The 26,133-nt window shown below is 38.8% G+C and overlaps 1 pseudogene; it reads right to left on the bottom strand.

Annotated features, from left to right (window-relative positions):
- Positions 1–24,998: 24,998 nt before the first annotated feature.
- LOC149215292 (cyclin-L1-1 pseudogene) lies at positions 24,999–25,457 on the bottom strand (annotated as a pseudogene).
- Positions 25,458–26,133: the final 676 nt, after the last annotated feature.

Below are 26,133 nucleotides of genomic sequence, written 5' to 3'. Positions count from 1 at the left end.
GTATATCCTGAAATGCTATTTATAACAATGTTATTTTTATCATTTCTATTTTTAGCATTTCTTATTTCCATTTCAACGCTCCCTCTCAACAAGAAAGTCATTCAACTCGAACCCGATCCTGAACCTTTGGAATGTTCTGCATGCAACACTTCTCTCAAGTGTTGGTGCTCCAGCAACTCTAGGAACACAAAAAATATCCAACTTGAATCAGAATGATGCTTCTGTCATCAAAGTCTATGACTTTATTGCCTCTGTCAACTGAAACGCTGCACCTCTGTGCTCTTCAGTATCTGACTACTCTAGCCTTTGTCACTTTGATCTCTGACTCCATCAATCACACTGATTCCTCCTGCTGCATCCGTGATGTTGCTGGTCCTATCTCCCAGCACTGCATCCGTACCTCCTCTCATCATGTTGCATCGTGTCGCCCACTGCTGCACTGCAACTCAATTATTGAGAAGTAAGTAATTGATCTCCCAACTGACCTCCCTGTTGGGCTAGAAACATCCTCTAATGTTGAAGCTTCCTCTGTCGCTCCATTCGCATCTGTCTCTACCCACTTTGCCAGTCTTGCTACTCCTCATCGGGGCTCCCGTAGCAAGGTCTAATCAAAGAGGCTGGGTACCTCAAGGATCCTGCCCCTATTTCAGCCTTCTTAGGATTGTCACTCCACATCGCCCCACCTCCTACCTGGAGGTATGGATGCATGTGATCCCTCTGCCCACTTAGCTCGAAATTTCCCCCTACTGGAGGTCTCTGCATGAGTGGATGCTCCACTCGGTCTCATCTCAGCTTCTCTAGTTGTGGCTATTCCACAACCTCCTGAAGCTGCTTCACCAATTGTGGCTCCTCCATAATTTTTTGAGACTTCTTCTGGTACTGCATGTTGAGAGGTAATGTACTCTCCCTCTCAACCACCAAGTCTCCAACAGTTGCCTTGCTCCTCAAGGTTTTGCATGCATCTTGAACCTCAAGAGCATACAGGTTCTTAACTCGTGAACCGATCTGCTTCACCTGTCTTGTGGTGATGTGTCCAAGGAAAACCTTTCCCTTACTGAAGACTACATCATAGCCTTTGTCTTCCAGCATTGCGATCGATACCAAGCTCTTCTTCAGTCCTGGAACATACTTCATATCTGTCAAGGTAATGTGAACTCCATGCTCCCTCTGAAAAGAAATTGTGCCCACACCTGAAACACTATACTTTTCATCATTACCCATTGAGTATCTTGAGGTCTTTCTCCTCCAAGGTACTGAATAGACTCTTATCGTTGATCATGTGGAATGAGGCTCCACTGTCAAGAAACCAACCACAACCCATCATCAATAAAACCATGAATGTGATGAGGGTAAAATCCAATTCGAACTGAGAAGCCAATGCCTCACCTGCAAATCCTTCCTTGGATCCCTTCTTGGATTTCTTCAATGGACAATTAGTTGAATAATGGCCCACCTCATGACAATTAAAGCATCGCACTTTAGATTTGTCAATCTTCTTCCCACCATGAGAAGAAATTGATTTGGGATGAGAATCCTTATCCTTCCCTTTCTTTGCCTTACTCACTAAGGCACACTTTTCTTCATCCTCCTTGGATGAAGAACCATCTCTGGTGCTTCTCCTGATCTCCTCCTGCATCAGATTCAACCACAGTAGATCAAAATCTGGTAGTTTCTCTCTTCCATTTACTGAGTCTTGGTAGCTATGCCAGCCCTTAGGAAGACCGAGGAGAGAAAGACTCACCATGTCATCATCGGCTGTCGTGATTCCTACACTTCCAAGCTCATCCTTGCAGGTGGTGAGCTTGTTCAAAGATGTAGAGATCATGTTGCCCTTTTCACACTTGATTTTCTGAAGCTTGTCTTTCAACGCTAGCTTCCTCTGATCGTTTTTGTTCTGATATAGATGCTTCAATGTTTTCCACATTGAAAACGGTGTCTCCTTCCCATAGAGACTCAAGACAATGTGGTCTCGAACTCCCTGCAGAAGAATCCTCCTCACTCTAGCCACACATTTCTTCCATTCCGCCAATTCTTGGGCATTAGCAGTTGTTGGCTTGGGGACTTCTTGATCAATGAAATCCTTCGAACCATTGTCCTCTAATACCACTTCCATGTGATCCTTCCAAGCTATATAATTCGAGCTGTCATCCAGGGCAAACTTGAGTCTCAAACCGTAGAATGCATGTTTGGTAAATTTAGTGTGTCCTAAATTGCTACATTAATTATCAATCCAGGAGTTGTAAACTGATGAAGTGTGGCGCACTATATGTGCAAGAGAGCCTCTTTCTTATATTTTTGTCGTTTTTCAATTTTTATTTTGTTTTGGGGGTTTTATGTGAATGGAAATCCTATTCTTGAGTCTTTAGAAGGCAAGCATGGATATGGATTTTAGGCAATTATGTCCTCTATAATGGTTTCCAGCACTTAACACTTCAGAAGATCTTAGAATATACTAGTGATGACAGTAATACTTGAACAAGAATGAAAAATGTGCTGCTATTTAAAACAAGTAAATAATGAACTACAGATCATGAAACTATTATCTCTGCTGATGTCTTAAATACAGAAAAATGATTTAAGCTAATGCACTCAAAGAAATCAAAAATTGCAAAGAAAGTAAAACTAAAATCAAATTACATCATTCATAATCTGATTTCTCGCCAGTTAGTCTAGCTATGGCTTTCGAAGATAATCATCAATGACATGAGCAATCTGATATCTAATTGCAGAAAAGTAAAACTAAAATCAAATCACAACATTCATAATCTGATTCCTCGCCAATTAGTCTAGCTATGGCTTCCGGAGATAATCGTCAATGACATGAGCAATCTGATGTCTAATTGCAGAAAAGTAAAACTAAAATCAAATCGCAACATTCATAATTCGATTCCTCGCCAGTTAGTCTAGCTATGGCTTTCAGAGATAATCGTCAATGACATGAGCAATCTAACGTCTAATTGCAGAAAAGTAAAACTAAAATCAAATCACAACATTCATAATCTGATTCCTCGCCAGTTAGTCTAGCTATGGCTTTCAGAGGTAATCATCAATGATATGAGTAAGTTGATTTCTAAACTAACTAACAAAGCAAATGAACAAGAATGAAATCAACAAAACAAAACTGGAATTAGAAAAAAAACTAAGAAAAGCAAAGTCAGCAGAGAATTAATCCCATGTCATTAGTCATTGTGAAAATTATATGCAGATGCCCGGGCTACCTACTCTATCCTGAAACATACATACACTGATCAGCGTCATACAAAGCTTGTAAAATCATGAACAGAAGTGAAATGTTAATACCATAACAATTGAAATATACACAGGTGGATAACTATGGAATATATGCAATGGAAATAAGGAAATAATGCATAAAACTTTACAGCAACAGGGAAAATGAAACCTCAGCGTACAGGGGCCCTCTGCACAGCCTCATTCAACAGGCTATCAATCCAAAATTATGTTCACGCAATCATGTAGAAACAGATTCTTCTCATATATTTCAAAACACAGTTACAGCAATAAGACTAGTGTCACGACACAGTGAACTTTGAACAGCAAAATTACATTCAAAAAGACTAACTCTATGCGTTATAGAAACGCGTTATTTATAACAAAGGTTACATAACTGTTTTCCTGTGAAACTACGTCAACAGGAGACACGTAAAAGACAGCGTCCATGGATTTAACATAATGGTTTTCGAGACTATTAAATCTATCAACTGTGGTTGTTGGATTCGCATCGTGGGGCAGTCTATAGGTGGCAACATGACCCCAGAGATTTAGGAACGGCCACGCATCCTTCAGAATCCTTCACGTGTTTGAAAACAGAGTCTGGCTACCGTAGGACTCTTACGTTGGACCACCATTGACCACAGCTTCCCTTGATGAATCCGGCTAAACCAATAGGACCTAATCCATGTCTAGGTCATTTCTAACTTTCCCATGTGGCTTGTTTTGACTGATGTTAGGGTCCCACCCTAACCCCCTTATTTATGTCTTGGGATCACGTCATAGTCAAGAGTCAATAAAGCCCATATTAATATTTGTAAGTGGTTAACCCGCAATTAATGACGGGACCACAGTTAGTTGCAAATGGGCGGAAGTATTAGATAGATGGTAAATGGGCGGTAGTATTAGATAGATGGTATTAATAAAACCCACGATATTGGCCCGTGGTATTGCATGTATGAGTCATATATAAAGGATAGAGACTCCCTGCGAGGAGCATCGTGCCTTGTTTTGCAATCGAGCTCTGCTCTATTGTAGGTTGCCCCCTCGAAGAGGCCTGTGAACATTTCTCTCTGAATAATAAAACCATTGCTATTCTGTGCTCTGGGTATATTTTCTTCGCATATTTGGTGTTCTCGGTATCTTTTCTTCGCAAATTCTATGTTTGGGTATTACTTTGCAGATTAAGAGCATAACAAGTGGTATCAGAGCACTTTCCAGGGCTCGGTGGGATCTCCAAATTTTAGCAAATTTTTTTTTGGCTAGAGACGTGTTCCGGCGTCTTTAAACCACGGGATCTGTCGTTAAGCGCATAAACCTGCGGATTTGGGGAGGCATGCACGCAGGAAATACAAGAGGTGGTCACGTCTGTTGGACTCCCTTGTAACCCCTGTGGGTACCCCTTCGAGTAGTAGCGCATTAGACAGAACCGCACACGGACTGTCTTCCACGTACCCTCTGGGTATATAGGAAGCCCTCTAGCTCCCTTGAAACCTCGCCATAGATAAACCTTCGGCCGTCTTTTGGCTACAGTACACTGAGAACAACACTTAGAGAGATTACTCGCCCGTACGATAGGGTAGTCGGGTTGTACGGATAAGGGTACGGTCGATCCTCCTTAGTTAGAGCCCTGAAACATTGGGCCGAGTACTACTATCAGACCCTTATGTGTATTGCGATCTGTAGCACCTGACACTCCTCAGGACCATAGTTCCCTTTCTATCGGGGGATCACACATCACCTATTCCAGATCAGCAAGGGCAGCAGCAGCAGACATCAGTCCATCAGAATCTGAAAGCCCGGGGTGCTTATTGGTGACCTAGCCCATCAGAATTAGGACGACGAGCTGAGCAAGGTGGTACCATTCACTTTCTTAGTAAAAAAAATTTCGGGAGTCCCAATTTTTGTCCTCAGGTTGGTGTATGGTAGAAACTCGCGCCCAAGCGATGGCCAATGAAATGATCGACAAAATTGAAGAGCATATGCACTCCCTCCAATCGGCGGTGAAGCTTATCGAACTTGAGCTTAAAGGAATAAGTAATCAGATAGCTGATGCACTCCCAAAGGGCAAGGAGCCAGCCCACGAGGAGGCGTATAATGGCCACGAATACCATGAGGGTGAGTCTAGCCACTCTCATCACGTCTAGCACACCCATCCACCACCTAGCCAGTGACCTCCCAAGTTGGATATGCATAAATTTGACTGTTCTCACACGTCCGCATGGCTAGCACAAATGGAGCAGTATTTCCAATTGAATCATATCATAGATGAGGGGACTAAGCTTATGGTGGGCACCATGTACTTGGACAATGAACGATGGCAATGGAAGGAATGACATCACCGTTGCAATGGACAGTTTCGGGATTGGGCCCAATTTGCCAAAACTCTTCGCAGTCGCTTTGAACAGGAAGACTCTTTCTTGGGGCGTCTCACTAAGCTCCGACAGATGGGTACAGTGGAGGAATATATTACTGCTTTTGAAGCCTTAGCCTTCCGCACTAAGGGTTTCATAGATGAGTTCTACATGGAATGCTTTATCAGCGGTCTTAAAGAAGCCATCAAAGCTCAGGTTCTACTCCACCACCCTCCCACATGGACAGAGGCTTGCCAAGTAGCCCGTAAGGTGGAACGTGCATTAACAGCCCAATCCAGCTGCCCCAACTTCCCCGCTAAAGGTCGTCCCTCACAGGCTCCCAATACGACTCAGACACTTAAGATTCAAAAGGTGTCACCTGCGGAAATGGCCGAAAGAAGGAAGCAAGGACTATGTTACTACTGTGATGAAAAATATTCCCCGGGTCATAAATGCAAAGAGCACAAGTTTTTTCAAATAGATGCCACTGACTACAGCTCCACCGAGGAAGATCCACCACTTGAGGAACCGGAGGAGATCGAAGAAGATAACCAAAAGGAAATTGTATCTGATGAACTAATTATTTCGCTAAATGCATTGGCAGGAATTTCTTCCCCTCAAACTCTCAAAATCAGGGGTTTTCTTAAACATCGCCCAGTAGTAGTCTTGATTGATAGTGGAAGTACCCATAATTTCATCCATCAAAAGATTGTTGAAGCAGCACATTGTTTCATCCGGGCAGTTTCTAACTTCCAAGTCCAGATTGCAGATGGGGGCACAATGAAATGTGAAGGTCGTTGTGAAAATGTCAAAATTCAAATGGGGGATTATCAATTGAAAACCCACATGTTTGCAATACACATGGGGGGTTGCGACATTGTCCTAGGCGCGGAATGGCTCCGCACTCTTGGGCCAATCACAATGGATTTCCAGGAGTTATATATGAGTTTTAAGCAAAACAACTCCACACATACCCTCCGTGGACTACAGGCGGGAGCCCCCTCTATCATCAGCTTGCATAGAATGAAAAATTTGTTAAAAAAGGGCCATCATGGAGTTGTAGCTCAATTTAATACCATCCAGGTAGTAGACACCATGTCTCCGCCAATTCATCCTGAGATGCAACAGATTTTAAACAAACATCGGATGATCTTTGACAAGCCTCATGAGCTTCCACCCTAGCGAGGGGAACATGATCATAGCATCACATTGGTTCCAGGGGCCCAACCCCCAAATGTGCGGCCATACAGATATCCGTTCACCCAAAAGAATGAAATAGAAAAAATCATCAAGGAATTGTTGGAAGCAGGTGTCATTCATCCCAGCATTAGTCCTTATTCATCCCCAGTGGTCATGGTCCTCAAGAAATATGGTGAGTGGCGGATGTGTCCCGACTTCAGGGCCCTCAATAAGTTAACAGTCAAAGATAAATTTCCCATCCCAGTGGTTGGCGATTTGCTGGACGAACTCAATGGGGCTCAATTCTTCACTAAGTTGGATCTTCGCTCAGGCTATCACCAAATTCGCATGACGGAAGTCGACATTCCCAAGACAGCTTTCAGAACTCATGAAGGCCATTATGAGTTCCTCGTCATGCCATTTGGTCTCTGTAATGCCCGCTCTACTTTTCAGAGCCTTATGAATCACCTCCTCAAACCATATCTCAGAAAATTTGTCCTTGTCTTCTTCGATGACATCCTCATCTATAGTGGCACTTGGGCGGCACATCTTCAGCATGTAGATCTACTCTTGCAACTGCTCCGAACGCATAAATTATTTGTCAAGATGTCTAAGTGTTTGTTTGGCATGGACGAAGTTGAGTATTTGGGCCACATTGTGGGGCGTGAAGGTGTCAAGGTGGACCCCAAAAAGATCCAGGCAATGCAAGAATGGCCTCAACCTAAGACCATGAAAAGCTTGAGAGGATTTTTGGGTCTCACAGGCTATTATCGTAAATTTGTCCGCAACTATGGCCGCATAGCGAAGCCCCTAACACAACTCCTAAAGAAAAATTCCTTCTTCTGGAATGAGGAAGCACAACAGGCATTTACCGCTTTCAAAACCGCCATGTGTTCCACTCCTGTCTTAGCACTACCGGACTTCACCAAATCATTTGTCATTGAATGTGATGCTTCGGGAACAGGTATTAGAGCAGTCTTAATGCAGGAAGGGCGACCATTGGCCTTCACCAACCAACAACTAAGTGGGAAGAATCTGGGCCAATCTACCTACGAGAAGGAAATGATGGACATCTTACATGCAGTCGAGACCTGGCGACCTTACTTGTTGGGGTGACGTTTCCAAATCCGCACAGATCATCATAGTCTTAAATATTTTTTGGAGCAACGCCTATCTTCCCCACAACAAAATAAATGGTTAGCCAAAATGCTAGGATATGATTATGAGATCATTTACAAGAAAGGGAAAGACAACAGGGTAGCAGATGCATTGTCGCGCCAATTTGAGGAGGAAAGTACTCTGCTAGCAATTTCCCTCCCCATTCCCGACTAGATTGAAGAGGCTCGCAAGGAATGGTTTTCACATCCCGGGCTCTCCCAACTCATTTCTCAATTACAGGTAGATCCTAATTCCATCAAGGGCTACTCGTGGCAGAATGATATTCTTCGCTACAAGGACAGAGTCGTAATATCGCCAACATCCACCCTCAAAAGTCGCATTTTGGCAGAATTGCACTCATCTCCCATTGCAGGACATTCGGGCTTTCAGAAGACGTATGCTCGCACCAGAAGATCATTTTTTTGGGCCGGCATGAAACAGGACATCCTTACTTTCGTAGCAGAATGTGACGTCTGTCAACGCCACAAAGGTGAAACCGTCAACACACCAGGTACATTACAACCATTGCCCATTCTGGCGTCAATTTGGACAGAGGTCTCCATGGATTTCATTACAGGTCTTCCAAAGTCTGGGAACAAGTCAGTCATCATGGTGGTAGTGGACCGACTGTCGAAATATGCTCATTTTTGCACCCTAACCCACCCATTTACACCAACCTTGGTTGCTCAAACCTTCATGGATCAGATCTTCAAATTGCATGGCATGCCCACTTCTATTGTGTCCGACCGTGACCCAATCTTCACCAGTAATTTTTGGCAGGAGCTCTTCAGAATAAAAGGCACTCAACTCAAACTCAATACTTCATATCATCCGCAAACAGATGGTCAAACCGAAGCCGTCAACAAATGTCTAGAAACCTACCTTAGGTGTTTCACTTCAGAAAAGCAACACCTTTGGGTACAGTGGTTACCTCTGGCAGAGTGGTGGTATAACACCAAATATCATGCCACCACCAAAATGACTCCCTATGAAGCAGTCTATGGACAACTTCCGCCTTCCCCTACTTCTTATCTCACAGGGTGCTCCAAAGTACAAGCCGTGGATCAACTCCTACAACACCGCGCAACCATGCTTGCCCATCTGCGCGAGAATCTTCATCAAGCTCAGAACCGTATGAAGCAACAAGCTTACCAACATCGCTCAGAGCGCCAATTTCAAGAAGGGGATCAGGTCTTTTTGAGGCTGCAACCATATAAGAAAACATCACTCAAAGACAAGGGTTGTCAAAAGCTCTCCCCAAAATTCTACGGACCATACCAAGTACTTCAGCGCATTGGAGAAGTGGCTTACAAGTTGGCTTTGCCACCTACAGCAAAAATCCACCCAGTTTTCCATGTATCGTGCCTCAAGAAAGTGATTGGGAACAATTGCCGAGTTCAAACCAGTCTACCTGAATTGGACGAAGAAGGGTCAATCTGGCTTCAACCTGAACAAGTTCTAAACACACGAGACAAGCACCTGCGCGGCCGCATGATTAAGGAGGTCCTCGTCAAATGGAAAGACACCTCTCCGGAAGATGCAACTTGGGAACCAGCCACTATTCTTCAGCAGTTTCCGCAGCTTCAGCCTTGAGGACAAGGCTAGTCTTAAGGGGGAGGGCATGTTAGGGTCCCACCCTAACCCCCTTATTTATGTCTTGGGATCACGTCATAGTCAAGAGTCAATAAAGCCCATATTAATATTTGTAAGTGGTTAACCCGCAATTAATGACGGGACCACAGTTAGTTGCAAATGGGCGGAAGTATTAGATAGATGGTAAATGGGCGGTAGTATTAGATAGATGGTATTAATAAAACCCACGATATTGGCCTGTGGTATTGCATGTATGAGTCATATATAAAGGATAGAGACTCCCTGCGAGGAGCATCGTGTCTTGTTTTGTAATCGAGCTCCGCTCTATTGGAGGTTGCCCCCTAGAAGAGGCCTGTGAACATTTCTCTCTGAATAATAAAACCATTGCTATTCTGTGCTCTGGGTATATTTCCTTCGAATATTTTGTGTTCTCGGTATCTTTTCTTCGCAAATTCTATGTTTGGGTATTACTTTGCAGGTTAAGAGCATAAAAACTGATGACACCTGCAACCTAGAGTTTAACAAAAACAGCGGCGGAAAGTTGAATCAGCTGCGGAAAGTGATTGCATTCCGCATCTAATGAGCAAAATCTATTTCAAATAGAAAACACAAAAACATAGTCAGAAAACCACTTAAATGCTCTTTTAGAATCAATATGCAATGATCTCTGATAGCTTATGGAGTGCTGGTGAGGGGAAAAAGTATGGGAAAATGTATAGGAGAGGTGTAATTTCAAAGCTCTACAACGCCATTGGTGAAATTTGAGATGTGATAAGAATTCGATTTCTATAATCAAGAACTTAAAACTTCAAACTTCTCCCTTCTTTGTATAGTATTCTCCACTTTGATCACCTTTGCTCTGATACCATGTAGAAATTCCCACTGTAAATTAAATTGATTATGCAATGTACTAAAGCAAAATACTTAATCTACTTCTACACTCAAACTTGCGGAAGCTTCATCGATTTTGAGCAAGATCAACCAGAACACATATAATAGAGAAGTAGAATCAATCACACATGAAACACAAAAGAATACTCTGGGGGAAGCCTCAGCTAAAAACCCCGCTATTTGTATTATCATACAAGTGGAAATATCTCAGGATTACACAAAGCTTTAGCTCTCAAGCTATCCAGCTTTCAGTACAATCCTTCACTGCTGCTCATAGACAGAATAGACAGCACATATGCCTTCCTTCAGTCCTCCAAGCCTCCTATTTCCTTGCGCAGTTTCTCCTGGGTCCACAAGCTGCCACCTGTGTGTAATTACCTCACGCACTTCTCACTAACCTCTGAAATAATTGTGCAATCCTGAAGGAGATAATTCCTTCTGCATGAATGAGTTTCCTATATAGGAAAATTCCTCCATATGATAGTACACTATCCCTTCCTCTGATCTCAACTGGGTCTCTCATTGAACTGACATGCATGAGTTATTTATGAGAGAATATTTAGTTATCTGAAGTACACTAGTTACATGCATGCATGCATTAACTAACTGAACTCACAATCAGTGCCACAAACTGTTAGAACTAATCTAACTGGACTTAACTCAGTTAAATGAGCTAACTAATTACAACTCAAACCACAACTCATCCTGATCTCCTTAATTAAGGGATAACTTCCTCAATCAAAGGGATAATTGTTGCATGTCTTCACATAGACTTCATGTTTGATTTTCTCCAACTAATTAACTCAAGATGAATTAATTAATTATTTTACAAACAACTGCTAAGATCAAATTCAAATTTTAATTCTCAATTTTTAGTTCAGGAACTAACTAAAATTGGAATGTATCCCGAAATGCTATTTAGAGCAATGCTATTTTTAACATTTCTATTTTTTGTTATTTCCAACAGAGTTGGAGTATACCCTGAAATACTATTTATAGCAATGCTATTTTTAGCATTTCTTGTTGCCATTTCAACATTGAGAAGAGAGAATAGGTATTATTTTGCAGGTTGAGCTTGGAGTTGGAGTTAGCAATTGTAATAGTTTCTTTATTCAACTTATTAATTCAAAGAGGCTTGAGGGGTTTTTCCTGGTTGGGTTTGCCCTAGAAATCACTGGGTATTAGTGGTTTTACTTATTGCATGTCTATGCATGTTGTTCTAAATTGTGAATTTCATTCGGCAAATCAATATAGTAGAATTGTGTCTCTTATTTTTTAGTTTGAAATCTTAAACACTTGCAATTTCTATCAAATTGTTACTCAATTTTTTACATTAAAAAAAATACATTTTACAAAATTCAATCTCTCAACATTTAATAAATTACAATAATATATAACATATACATTTTTATATTTATCTTTGAAATAATAATTAAAAAAAATACACATTTTTATATTCACTTAGAAAATAAAAAAAATATATCAAATTAATATTTTAAAAATAAAAAACACTCTTTTCAAATCTTAAATAGCATAACAATACAATCTTCATCTCGTGTTTATTTTTTCTTTTACCATAAAATAACATCTATTATTATCAGCTTATGTACCATGCACATTCAATAACGAGGTTTGAATTGTATCAACAACTAATAATGAAGATCCAAATTGAATTTCTTAGTATGGTATGATTGTGTACTTGGAGGCAGGGGTTAAATTTGACGGGTGACCCGACCCGTCAAGGAATTTTTTTATGACGTTTTTATTTTTAAACTGCCCATCATATGACTTTTAAAATTTATTTGTACAAGTTTCATCTGTGCTTTGTAAACTGGTTTGTTAAGAATAAAATCAAGAATAACATATTTTTTTAATAGATTATTTATTTATTTTTAAACCGCTTCAAAGAACCTTTCACAATTAATTTATAAATTGAACCAGGCTAAAGTTGACTGGGCTGCCCCGTGGAATAGTAAAGAGCTTGAACTATGTAAATGTTCAAAAAGTAGATACAATATCACCATGTACAAAAATTAAATTTTGGACAGTTTCACCAAAAGAGGTAATTGTCAAAACACCACTATTACAAACATAAAAATAAAAGTAAAAACTTTAAATATTTAAGGTTCTCCTTTCTTTAGCATCTTTCCAGATGTCAAATACCCTATCCCATGCCATCATCGATGAATCAAGCCCTGTTAGAGACACCCGCATCAAGGCATCCAATGCAACTAATGATAGCTTTGTTCTTCGGACATCCTTTATTATGTTTTGTCTTGAGAATCCTCTCTCACAAGCAATTGTACTTGCAGGAATAGTAAGTATCGCCTGCCATAATTTTGACATGTGAGGAAAATTTTCATGCAACCCTGTAACATAAAAAATCCTCCATGCATCTTTCATGGATGATCCCTCGCAATTAACACGAAGAGTGTCAACAAATGGATGCAACTCTTTCAAACAAGCATCAAAATCAAATGTAGTTTTGTTTTCTTCACTTTGATAATAAGGATGTTGCAAGTGTTGAAAAATCTTTTCGAGCCAACGCTTTGAATTTCGTTCTCCGCCATGAACATCCTCTAAATAATGGCAAGGGCTAAACAATCTTGCTGAGTTGAAAAATGCAAGATCAGGGAATCTTGCGTTCAAATTCTCTACGAGAGCTTGAACATAATCTTTTGCAAGTTGTTTGCAACTTTCTATTGAACCTTCAATACACGGTTTCCATGATTGTTTTTGTATATCAACACAATCAACATATGCATGTGGAATTGCTACAAATCGTAATTCATGCTTGTGAACAAGCCCTTCCTTATCACAAATTTCTAGAAAGCCAAATTTAGAAGCATCTATAAATTTAGATAAATAACATGTGCCATCTGCAAATGTGTCGCTTCTTAAAAACCACCTTTTCAAAGTGTTTACCGTGACATCTATGGCTGCCCCTAAAGAGCTGACATCAATGTACTCTTCTTGGAATTGCTTGTTCAACTTGTTTAATTCACACATTATATATGCAAGCCTATGTAAACAAAATTGTACTGAAAAGATTCTTGCCTTATCATACCATGAATCTTTTCTTTCATTTTTCCACAATGTTAATATGGGAGGCATAAGTGCAACAAGTCTTTCAATGACCTGTCCCCTTGAAAGCCATCTAACTCCATGGATTTGAAGAGCTTGAAGAGTTTCGAGTTGCATAAGTTCCTGTAGAGCAATAAGTTGACTATTTCTTTTCGTAGAATTTTGCAGCCAAGAATATACCTTATTTGCTAATTTCTCAACAAATAATAATTCAGGTATTTTTTTTGAAGCATCTGATGCAGCTAAGGCTTCACGATGAGCAATGCAATGAACACCTACAAGATTAGGTACATCTTTCTTCAAGAAAGTGATAAAACCATTTTCATTACCAACCATTGAAGAAGCGCCATCTGTGGAAACTCCTATCAATCTTTCTGTTGAAAGGACCCTTGATGCCATTAAATGTTTGATTGCATCATAAGTTGTTTTCCCTCTTCCATCGCAAACATTGATGAGCTTTAAAAACTGTGAAATTGGAGGACCCAATCCTTTTGAGTTTAAAAACGTGGCATAAACCACAAGATGTTTTTCTAAACTACGGTCTGTACTTTCATCTAACATCAATGAAAAAAAAGGGCTATCTAGCATTTTGGAAGTTTGTAGCTCTTCAAGGTACTGAGATATAGCAAAAAGGAATTCTTTTGCAGCCATGTGATTTGTATATGACGTGTACTCTTTGTTCTTTGGCATATTTGGCATGTGTAAAGACATTGTAAGCAAACAAAGAGATTCATATTTTGAAAGTGGTAGATCCTCTTGAACCATCCAATATACTAATTTCCTAGTAGTGATGACTCTTTCTTTGTTCATATCATCAATGCATGCAATGTGTTCTGTAATAGACTTCCCCTTCTTCTCATTTCCACATATCCACTTTGCCTGTGAGAGTTTATGAATGCTTGAATTAGCATGAACAATTATAGAATCATGCTGCAATGTAGAGAAACCAATCCCAATTCCCCATGGCCCCATTGCCTTATGCATTTCACAATATATGCATTTCATAACTGTTTTTCCTTCATGCTTTGCCTCTCTCAACCACTTATACTTAGATTTCCACTGATCACGAACTCTCTTTTTACTTTTATTTTTCTTTTCTTTTGGGTGTTAGGTTCTCCGTGGTGAAATTCTTCATCACTTTTTTCATTATGCTCCAAGATATCATATTCTTCATTATGCCCCAAGACATCTAAATCTTCATTTAGATCAAAATCATGATCTTTTTAATCACACAATGAAGCTTGAGATGTATTAGACCATCCAAAAAAAAAATTGATAGAAAGTTGATTCCCTTTTTTTGAAGACATTTTTGATATATAATACCTATATAATAAAAATAAAGTATTTAGTATATATGAATTTCATTTCATCAACTAAAACCATATTAAAAAAATAATCTTGCACTGGTATGCTGCTAAAAATCCAAAATGCTAAAAATAAATCTAAATAAATCATTTAATAAAATTATAAAAATACATCTTTAACAAATTCAATTAACTAATCCAACAAATGAAATTTTACAACAAAAATCCAAAACTAAACAATATAACAGAGCTGTTATCAAAAATGATATAACAAACTTTTACATGAAAATATTCATCTTAGTTGTTTCTTCCTATCCATCTCTCCTCTATCCCAGTTTTTATATGTAAATATTCATCGTGAGAAGACATGCATACCCCACAATTTCTCAATTTATTTCCATTTTGAGACGAAAATATTGCTAACCCACAATTCACACCCATATAACATCACTGTACAAACTAAGAATATATTTATAATAATATTACAATTAAAAATTGATTTATAAATCATAAAACTGCATCAACGAAATTATACTTATAAACTTTAATTTTACATTTTTAATAATTAATTATTTTTTTATACCGAGAGGTTTTTATTTTTTAAATTTAAATCTACATATGAAAACGAACGATTAAATGATTTAATTTAACTTTATTTGTGTACCTATATTTACAAACGAAATGAAAACTAATGATTAAATAATTTTATTTTATTTTATTTGTGTACCTAAATTTACATACGAAGTGAAAACTACTGAACTTCCATATCCCTGCAACAAAACATATCAGGATTTGTCTGAGTTCAGGTAAATAGAAACGGTATTTTGCATTTGGCAGGCACATTCATGAAGGCTCTTCAAATCCATGGGAATACCCGCCACTTGACCCCAAATCTGTAAATACTGCATTCAAAATCTACTGGATACCATTATTCAATATTCTTGTAGGCCCAAAACGAACAAAATCATAGGAAACTGGGCAAATTGCTGGAATAAGTAACTGTAAAATCCCATAGGCATACCCCCATTTCATTTTCAAATGAAGATATCCATATTCGAAAGGATATACATAGCAGAACCACATATCCATCAATTAAGATAGTTTTTGAATCTAACTATTTTCATTTCACGCAAGACCGTGTAATGTTACTAAGTAGTCAACCAAAATCAACCATTCTTATAGGTTTTTTTGTGTCTTCCGAAAGTAGCTCCAAAGCTATTTCAGGAAACATACCTCTACAAATTAACTCAAAACCCAAACGCTTTTCGCAAACATATTTTTGGCAACTTTCATTAAATAGTTTTGTTCCTATGGCGTTGCGATTTGATTCACGTTTACCAGAAATTCAAATGCTCGGAGATATTTCGTTAATAGATAATTGAGAACTGAAATTACTGCTAGTATAAATAATGAAGGAGAGAAGAAAACCTTGAAATTCTGTAAAAGTCTGAGTCTCGTGGAACAGTTCAATCATGTTCTCCTATTCCACGACCGAGCCCAAGTACTCAGCGCGGTGGCATCCCTTAGGGTGGTTCTAAGGGCGAGAGTGATCTCTCTGTAGAGCCTCTGCTTGTTCAGCCATTTTACCAAACCTACAGGCTACGACCGCATTGGGGATTTGGTGGTAAATTGATAGATTATTTCCCTCGGACAGTCGGACAGGGACTCATTAATGGAATCTGAAACGTATTAAAGTTTACAGGTGGTAGCCCAATGCGAATTGAAAGTAAAATCTGCAGCGCAGATCCGATCCTGTCACAGGTACACTATATTAAAAATGCCAACCATCCGATCATGTCACAGGTACACCATATTAAAAATGTGATAGGTTATAAACTTTTATATATATATAATATATAAAAAAAAAAATTAAACTTTTAATTTTTAAACATGCTCGTCAATATGACGGTTTTGAAAATGAATGACAAGTTGCGTATGACATGGAGGTTTTAAATTAAAACGTATTTTACGGGGAAAAAGGCTAAATACGGGCATACGGGCGTCAAATTTAACCCCTGCTTGGAGGACGCAACTTTCCCCAACTAAGTTCAGAAACATTTCTGCAACTATACACGTGCAATGTTTTTCTGTGCATTTATTATATAATATAAGAAAATGTCTCATATGTAAATAGGTGGTGGATATTCAAGATTTAAATTTGGAGAAATATTTTACAATAATTCAAAATAATTGTTTGTTGATTTCTATCTCAAATTAATATAACACTTAAATCATATATAACATTAAAAGTATAAATACAATTTCGGTAATGGTATACTACCTTTCATTAATTAAAGTAGGAATTATGATTTATACTCGGTGCTCTATTCATTGGCTCAAGGATGATTGTATATTTAATACTATTATTAACTTTGATACCATGATTGGCCATCTCTACAATTTCATTCCTATGGAATGATTATGTTGTTGCATATCAACAAACATAGATTAAGAAGAAGGTTAGTGCCCTTGGCAAAGAATGCCTTTGATCACACGACTTGGTATCAAAATTCTTATATGTTCATAATTGCCAATAACAAGAAACTTCAATGTTTGACTCTCTCTTTCTCTTTAATTGCCTTATGAGTTATCCCATGACATTTCCATCTTCATATTTATCTTTTGGTTGTAAGCTAATGCTCTCTTCAATGTCTCTAATTTTTTATCTATGATCCAATTCTTCCATCCTTGTCCTTAAGTCCCATGATTCTCCATCTTTTTTTGTGATCCAATTATTCCATCCTTGTCCTTAAATCTCGTGATTCTTCATTTATTGTTGTTCTTCATGTCTCTTCGTCATTTCTTCACATAAGACCTCTTGTCACCATCTCTCATCTATGTCAAATAGTCAAGTTCAAATTCAAGTTCAACAATGATTAAGTTTGGTTCGAGTTCAAATTTCTTGATAAGGTCAGTTGAGGATCACAATTAAATACATACATATAAACCATATAACCTTAAAAAATAATTCAATATAATTGGGCATGGAGCCAGAAATTATTCCCCATATATAAAATTTTAAATTAAATAATTGGATGATACCACATTAGAAAATATTGGGTGCTTAAAATCGATACCACATTAGAAAGTATTCAGTGATTAAAATTGAAACGACCATATATAAATGGGAAGTGTAGCACCCGAGACTACATGTTGCAACTTGTGCACTCGAGCCTTATATTGAGATGAGATCCATAAGATTGGTTCATCCATTATGCAATGTCTAGAAGGAAAAATTGTTGAAGTAGCTCAACCATGAAGAAGAATAAAGGGCTAACTAGATTCAAGTTGAAGAATGAGTTAGTTGTTGGTTATGTGGCAGAATGAACTTGATTTAGCAGTGTTTATTTTTGTTTGCAACCAAGTATACTTCAAGTAAATTGAATAATGGGTTAACTATTGACGTTGCAATGTTTTTATTTTTTATTTTGTAAACTAAAACACATTGTATTATCAAAATATCTCAAAGATACATAGTTGTTATAACCAATCAACTAAGGATATCTTTGTTAACTCCTCGGGATACAAGAGGATTCACGATCCATACTTATTTAGTAATCCCAAAGTAAAAAAATCCAACCAACTAATCACAAATTACAAAAATTCGTAATCTCACTTTATCATATTCTTATACATCCAAATATTTTAGAATCTTATTGAATACTATATATGCTATTGGGAAAAATAAATAATTGCAATATGAAAACTTGATAGCTAAATTTTATTGCACAAATGTGCACCTTCATTCTGTTAGAGGGTAGGTAGAATTTGGGTAAGGGTGTGCATTTGTGTATTGGGGTTGGGGGGCGAAGGTGTGTAACTATTTAACAAATGCACATCTTCACTTCTCGACAAATGTGTGGTGAGGATGACGAGAGTGTGGAGGCATGTGTTTCTTTCACACCTTCAACCCTAAGAGGGTGGATGGTGAGGGGCACCTTCACCTCCCTAGGGATGAAGATGTGCAGTGAAATACACACTAGTAAGTGGTGAATGTGGTGTTGGGAGGATTAAAGTGCATAATTAATGCACACGTATATACTCTTATGAGGATTAAGGTGTGCAATAAATACACCCCTACACACTCTCAACACCGACTTCGTTGCACATCCTTAACACATATCCCCCAACAAATTTGTGGTGACTATGGTGAGAGTGTGTAAGTGTGTGTTTGTTTCACACCTTCACTATCAAAAATGTGGGTGGTGGGGGAGTTGAAGGTGTGCATTTTTTACCCCCACCATCTACCCTTCCTCCTTGTGGGTGAAAGTGTGCAACTAACACACAGTTGCAAGTATTCATCTCCCACATTTGTTAACAAGTGCACACCTTTAATTCCCTCACCTAGTCACCCACCCTCCTAGGAGGGCACATGAATGTACACACCCTCACCTCATCACCACCCAACCTAACAAGGGTGATGTGAGTGTAACAAATGCATACCTTCAACTCCACCACCCACCCTTTAAGGGTGTGACACATAAATGCACACTCTCTCCTCACCAATCCTTTTGAGGGCTGACACACAAATGCAAATCCTCATACCCACTACCCACCCTCTAAGTGTTGATGCAAAAATTTAGACTCTCTCACCACCCAACCTCTTTTAGGGTGACAGACAAATGCATACCCTCATTCCCACCATCCATCTTTGTATAAGGTTAACGTGTGTATTTAGGTGCATCAAGAGTGAGAGAATCATAATATAACAAATGTTCATAACACTAACACAACACATATCAATCAATTACAAAATAGATATTAATAAAATTAAAATTAAATTATTTGTATAAAAAAATCATTATATATACATCTTAACCCAAAATCTAAGACCATTAAAAATGTAGCAAGAAAGGCTCAATTTGACTTTAGCCTTAGTCAAATTGAGTAAAATTGAATTTCCACATCAGCAGGACAACTTGGAGGCAGTTAACTATTGTGACATGGCTCTTGTCACTCAGTTAGCTCAATAAATTCAAGTTAGAGAGCTTGGAGTTCAATTAAGCATGTGTGGTTACTAAATTTTATTAATCCAGTTCAACAGTTTTCAGTTGTATTCAGCTAACTGATCTCTAACTATTGATAGAGTCAGTTTAAGGTCAGTTGTGCAGTGGGACAACAGTCTAACTCAAAGATATGTTAGTTAATTGATTAATCAACCCAAAATAGCTAGTGCATGCCAGGAATTCGAGTTCCCTAGCTAAAGTGGAGATCACAAGGTTGTAGAATTTCCCATTGTAGATCACCTGATAATGAAATATACTAAAGCAAAATACTTGATCTACTTCTACAAACAAACTTGTGGAAGATTAATTGATTTTGAGCAAGATCAAATAGAACACATATAACAGAGAATGAGAAAGCAATCACACATGAACACAAAAGAATACTCTGGGGAAAGCCTCAACTAAAAACCCCGATCTCTGTATTATCATACAAGTGGAAATATGTCTGGATTACACAAAGCTTTATCTCACAAGCTATCCATCTCTCAGTACAATCCCTCAATACAGCTCACAGGCTAAATAGACACAACATATGCCTTCCTCCAATCCTCCAAGCCTCCTATTTCCTCGTGCAATTTTTCCTGGGGTCCAATGCTGCCACCTGTGTGAATTGGCCTCATCACACACTCATCAAACTCAGAAGTAACTGTTCAATCTCCAAGGAATGAATTCCTTTTGCATGCAAGAGATATCCTCAATGGAATATTCCTGAAACTGATAGTACATTGTCCCATCATCCGATCTCAACTGGGTCCCTGACTAAGCTAACATGCATGAGTTATTTATGAGAGAATATTCAGTTATCTGAAGTGCAGTAGTTACCTGCATGCATGCATTAACTAACCAAACTCACAATCAGTTCAACAAACTATTTGAACTAATCTAACTGGACTTAACTCAGTTAACTGAGCTAACTAATTACAACCCAAAGTACAACTCATCTTGATCTCCTTTAATCAAGGGATAACTTCCTCAATCAAAGGGGAAATTGTTGTATGTCTTCACATAGACTTCATGTTTGATTTTCTACAACTAATTAACTCAAGGTGAATTAATTAATTATTTTACAAACAATTGCTAAGATCAAATTCGAATTTTAATTCTCAATTTTAGTTTAGGGACTAACTAAAATTGGAATGTATCCTGAAATGCTATTTTTAGCACTTCTATTTCTAGCATTTCTTGTTTCTATTTTCAACAAAGGCAGTGTAACATCAGTCGTAGACTAGTTTTGAGTGTACACGTGTTGCATGTAATCAATGATCAATCCTTGGGAATTGCGCAATCAATTTAGAGGAAATTCCTAAATAATAGAGGTTAATTTCCTCAAAATTTGTGCAAGGAAATAGGAGGCTTGGTGACCAAATAATTGGCTAAGTGTTGGCTAGAATTTGTTATTGAGAAGAGAGAACGGATATTCTTTTGCAGATTGAGATCAAAGCTGGAGCTAACAATTATAATATTTTCTCTATTCACCTGATTAATGCAAAGAGGCTTGAGGAGTTCTTTTCCAGTTGGGGTCCCCTAGAAATCACTGTGTATTTGTGGTTTTGCTTATTACACGTTTATGCATGCTCTAAATTGTAAATTTTATTTTGTAAATAAGTAGAGTAAAATTGTGTTTCTTATTTTTCAGTTTGAAATCTTGAGCAATTACAATTTCTATCAAATTCTACATGGTATCAAAGCCCTAAAATCACATTAGAACCAATATTTTGAACTTGTCTCAAAGGAATTTTTAATTTGCAGTAGTTTTTCTTCAGGATTGGGAGAATATTTATCAATGGATTGAGATTGGAGTATGCCTTGGAGGGTAGCTCAAATTTCATAGCCTAGAACAATCAAGTGGAAGTGGTGCTTGATGATAATGGTGTGTTAGAATATGTCAAAACTGATATTACAAAAACCCAACAGTCGGATGCACAAAAATTAGCCCAATGGAAGAAAGATGTTGCAAAGGCTAGGAGAATTCTTCTAGAAGGTGTCAGATACCATGTGGTCTCAAATATCCATGGAAATGAGACACCATTTTCAATGTGGAAGACACTGACTGAGTTGTTCGAAAATAACAAAGACCATAGAAAAGTGGCCCTTAAATACAAACTTCGAAGCATTAGAATGCAGAAGAATGATACTATTACGTCGTATCTCTCCATATTTACACAAGTTTATGATAATCTTGGAGGGGTTGGGGTGAATGTTGCAGAATATGACCTGGTGAGCCTAACTCTTTTAGGCCTTCCAAATCATGGAATAGCTACCAAGACTCTGTGAATGGAAGGGGAAAATTACCGAATTGGGAAAGGTTGTGGTCTGATTTGGTTCAAGAATATTTCAGGAGAAATAACAGCGATGGAACATCATCCAAATATGAATATGAAGAGAATTTTTCCTTGGTTGGAAAGGGGAAGAAGGATAAAGGAAAAAAGACCCAGAGAAAACCTGAATCCAGCTAAAATAATGGAAAGAAGAAAGACTTGAGCAATATAAAATGCTTCCACTACCATGAATTTGGGAACTATGCAATAAAATGTCCACACAATAAGTCTACCAAGAAGCCTTCAAGAGGAGCAAGTGGTGAAGCGTTGACTTCACAATTTGAATTAGACTTCACCCTAATAGCATGCATGACCAACACTATTATGGGGAGTGTGTGGTACCTTGATTTTGGTGCCTCGTTCCATATGATAGGGTGCAAGGAGTTTTTCAGTAGCCTGGAGGAGAAGGATCTTCATATGCATATCGAAATGGGGGATGATGGGAGGTACAGTGCTACATGAATTGGTATTGTCACCTTTGAGAGGGAGAAATACACTCCTCTTCTCCTCAAAGATGTTATATTTGTAACTAGGCTGAAGAAGAACTTGCTCTTTGTATCATTATTGGAGTATCATGGTTATGATGTTATTTTTAGTAAAGGGAAAGCCTTTCTGAGACACACAACTACCGGGAAAGTGAGGTAGATCGTGGTTTAAGTGAAGAACCTATACAAACTTGAGGTGGGTGATTGCACTGCATTGAGCAGTAAGGCAGAGAAAGTGTAGAGTCGAGATGTTGGAGAATTATGGCACAGGAGATTGGGTCATCTACACCATGGTTCCTTAAAGATCATGCGACAAATTACTACCAGTCTCCCTAAAGGATCCCTTGACTAGCAGGATGTCTACAAGGGTTTCACATTGGTGAAATATGTCAAATCCAATTTCCATGACTGAGAGAGCAGAGCATATGCAATCTTAGAGTGATTTCACTCTAATATTTGCAAACCCTTTTCTATAGCCTCTATAGGAAAAAATACGTACTATGTTATTTTTATTAATGATTTCTGAAGAAAATGTTGGATCTTCTTCATGTGGAAGAAGGATGAATTTTTCTCAAAATTTGTTGAATTCAAGGCATTAGTTGAGAAGGAGACTGGGAAGAAGGTGAAGGTTGTCAAGAGCAACAATGGAGGTGAATTTGTTTCACATGCTTTCAAGGATTTCTATGCCAAAGAAGGTATTTAAAGAGAACTAATAACACCCCATAACCCACGACATAATGGGATAGCTGAGAGGAAGAATAGGAGCATAGTGGGATAAGCAAGGGCCATGTTGCATTATCAGGGGTTTCCTTTACATCTATGGGTGAAAGCATACAACACCGCAGTCTACTTGCAGAACCAGATTCCTCATAGAATACTAGGTATGATCACACTAAAGGAAGCTTTCTCTGGGATAAATTCTGATGTGTCTCGTTTCAGAATTTTTGAAGCTTCAATTTATTGTCATGTCTCCAAGGATTCGAGGAAGAAACTTGAGCCTACAACAGAGTTAGGAGTTTTTGTAGGACACACCGAAACTCCACTCAATTATCGGGTATATCTTCCTTCACTGAGGAAGACAGTTGTGAGGAGAGATGTGAAGTTCGATGTGGAGAAGGCTATGAGATGATTTGGAACGAGAGATGAGTATCCAACCAGAGAAAGAGCTTCTATATCCAAAGGAGGATCCTCAAGATGATATTCAGGAGGTTATGTATCAGCCACATGCATAGGAGAAGACAGGTTGCAGAGTGGAGGCAACCACTCAACTATAATCTTCTAGAGAGGGGAGAAAGAGAATTAGAGAAGCTGATTGATTGTTGCAGGATGCAAGGAAGAATGTGGGAGCCCCCACATCACAACCAGGTAGAGGAGGTCACCTAATAGGTACACTGGTTACATGGCTCTGATAGCAGACCTCATTGAGACAAAGCCTTCTTCATTTGAGGAAGCACTTTCTGAACCTATTTGGGTTGATGCCATAGTGGAAGAATACAAAACCATCATGAAGAACAGTGTGTGGGAGGTGGTATTGAGGCCAGAAGGGAAATCAGTATGTTGGACACCTAATCCTAAGTGGGTTAGTGTGGAAGTCGAATGGACAAAGAAGTCCAAGAGACCTTGGGATCTGAAACCCAAGAGTCACATAATGTACTATAAATGTAAATCTCTTGTTAATAAAAAAATGTACTGCATGATTTATCTTTCATATCTCTTGTGCTATCCATGTGTGTTTAACATGGTATCAAAGCAGGCGAATTCTGACCCTGCTCATATTTGAGCCACTTGTTTTGTGGTCTCTATGTATATGTCATTTGTGTAGACCTTCCAGTTCTGCCCATTACCTATAAAGCTCCATTAATTCATTGTTTGCCAGAAATCTGCTGACTCTGGCTATTTTAAGCCAATCTGTCTGACCCTTGAAATCATACCTGTGCTCTCTCTCTTCTGCGTTACTTGCGCCCTCTGTCCTTTGAATTATGCATGCGCTCTTTACTGTTTATAAACGTTCTGTAAAAAAAGTGTTGTCCTGACAATTTAAATTTCTGTTATGCTGTCATCCTGACATTGAAACGCCTGAGCGCTGTCATAACCTGAGCGCTGCTTCCCCTCTGTCCATAATTAACGCCTCTGTCCAGAGCGCTACTCTGCCTCTGCCTCTGTCGCTCTCTGAGCAGTCAGACCATGCCATAATTTCTTCCTCGCCCTCTCTGGTTAAGGTGGCACTACCTAACGCTGAGGTCGTTATACCTGTGTGTTGATTTCTTTGCCCACATGAACGGATTCTTGTAGCTCGCCTGCAATACTGAATGTGCTTGAATAAGCCATTAAACTTGACTCCCTCTGTCCTGAGCGCCTCTGTCCTGAGACTGCGCACTGCCTGTTTTGAACGCCTGCGCTATTTGATATTTTTCTTGAATCCCATCTCTTTCAAAAGGTGGCGTTCTGTTCGGTTCAAGTCCATCTTCATCTCTGCATATTTTTTGGAATGAGGTTCTAAAGGTTCAAGAGGCAAATTCTTTCGCCTGCATTCCATTCGATGAAACACATTCAAAACCTGCGGAATCCTCTGAGGGCTTTCTTCAAGCTTCGCCGCAAGCCAAACACAACTTGCCGCAACACGCTTGACGTTAAAACGTGCAAATGATTTTTTGAAATAGAATCGATGAAAAAGAACCTGGCCTGTTGCCATAACTGCTTGTGGCGATCTAAGCAGAATTCCGCTTTCTTGAATCAATTCGCAACCGAATAAACGAAGAGTCATCTCCGTCTGTTCGTCGATTCCATCTTTCCGCGAGGGGGAATTGGCAATCTGCTCGTCCGTCACATAGAACATGTCGATTGCTGTGTAAATCATGGTGACTATGTGTATAGGCCCTTTCTGTTGCAGCAAGATGTTCCTGAGGCTCGTGAGGGTTGTTTACTGAGGAGGTCGGGCTAAACTCATCAAAGTGGAGGCAGTGGACCATCTCTGAGGCCTTAACTGAGGCAACAGTCTATCTCTAAGACATTAAACTACCTCGGAGGAATTAACAATGGCAGTAGCCAATATTTAAGCCAGTTCGTTCTAAAGCCTTCTCTGAGCCAGTGAATTGACCTTAGCACATTAATTGTGGCAGTGAGTCCATTCTGAGGCGTTATTTGAGGGTTTGGACGATATTGCTTTGCTTATCCGAGGTGAATATTCTACTGAGCACTTGTTCGGATTTGAACTCGGATTGTTACCTGGATTGTTTGCCTTGAAGGGGTTTTAGGAATCGCCCTCTGGAGTAGTGGAAGGTTACAGAGCTGAAAGACGAACTAAAGAGGCGAAGCATAACATCTAACGGCATCTCCAACTTCATATCCTTATGCAGTGGGGTATTTTCTGAAGCAGCATTATGTTCAAATGCTCCATAATTGGACGCTGATGTATCAATAACCATGTCTCCAGGATGAATAGTTCGATTCTGACCAAAGTGCTTTTCCATTGCATAAAATATTTCCTTTGTGAAATTTGTTGGTAATTTCTTATCTATGCGCATTGTGTTCAG

Source organism: Pinus tabuliformis, chromosome 1_1, assembly GCF_031772625.1.
Source record: "Pinus tabuliformis cultivar Carrire ecotype Pingquan chromosome 1_1, CPIR1, whole genome shotgun sequence".
Lineage (NCBI taxonomy): Eukaryota > Viridiplantae > Streptophyta > Pinopsida > Pinales > Pinaceae > Pinus > Pinus tabuliformis.
This window is presented reverse-complemented; position numbering and strand designations above follow the sequence as displayed.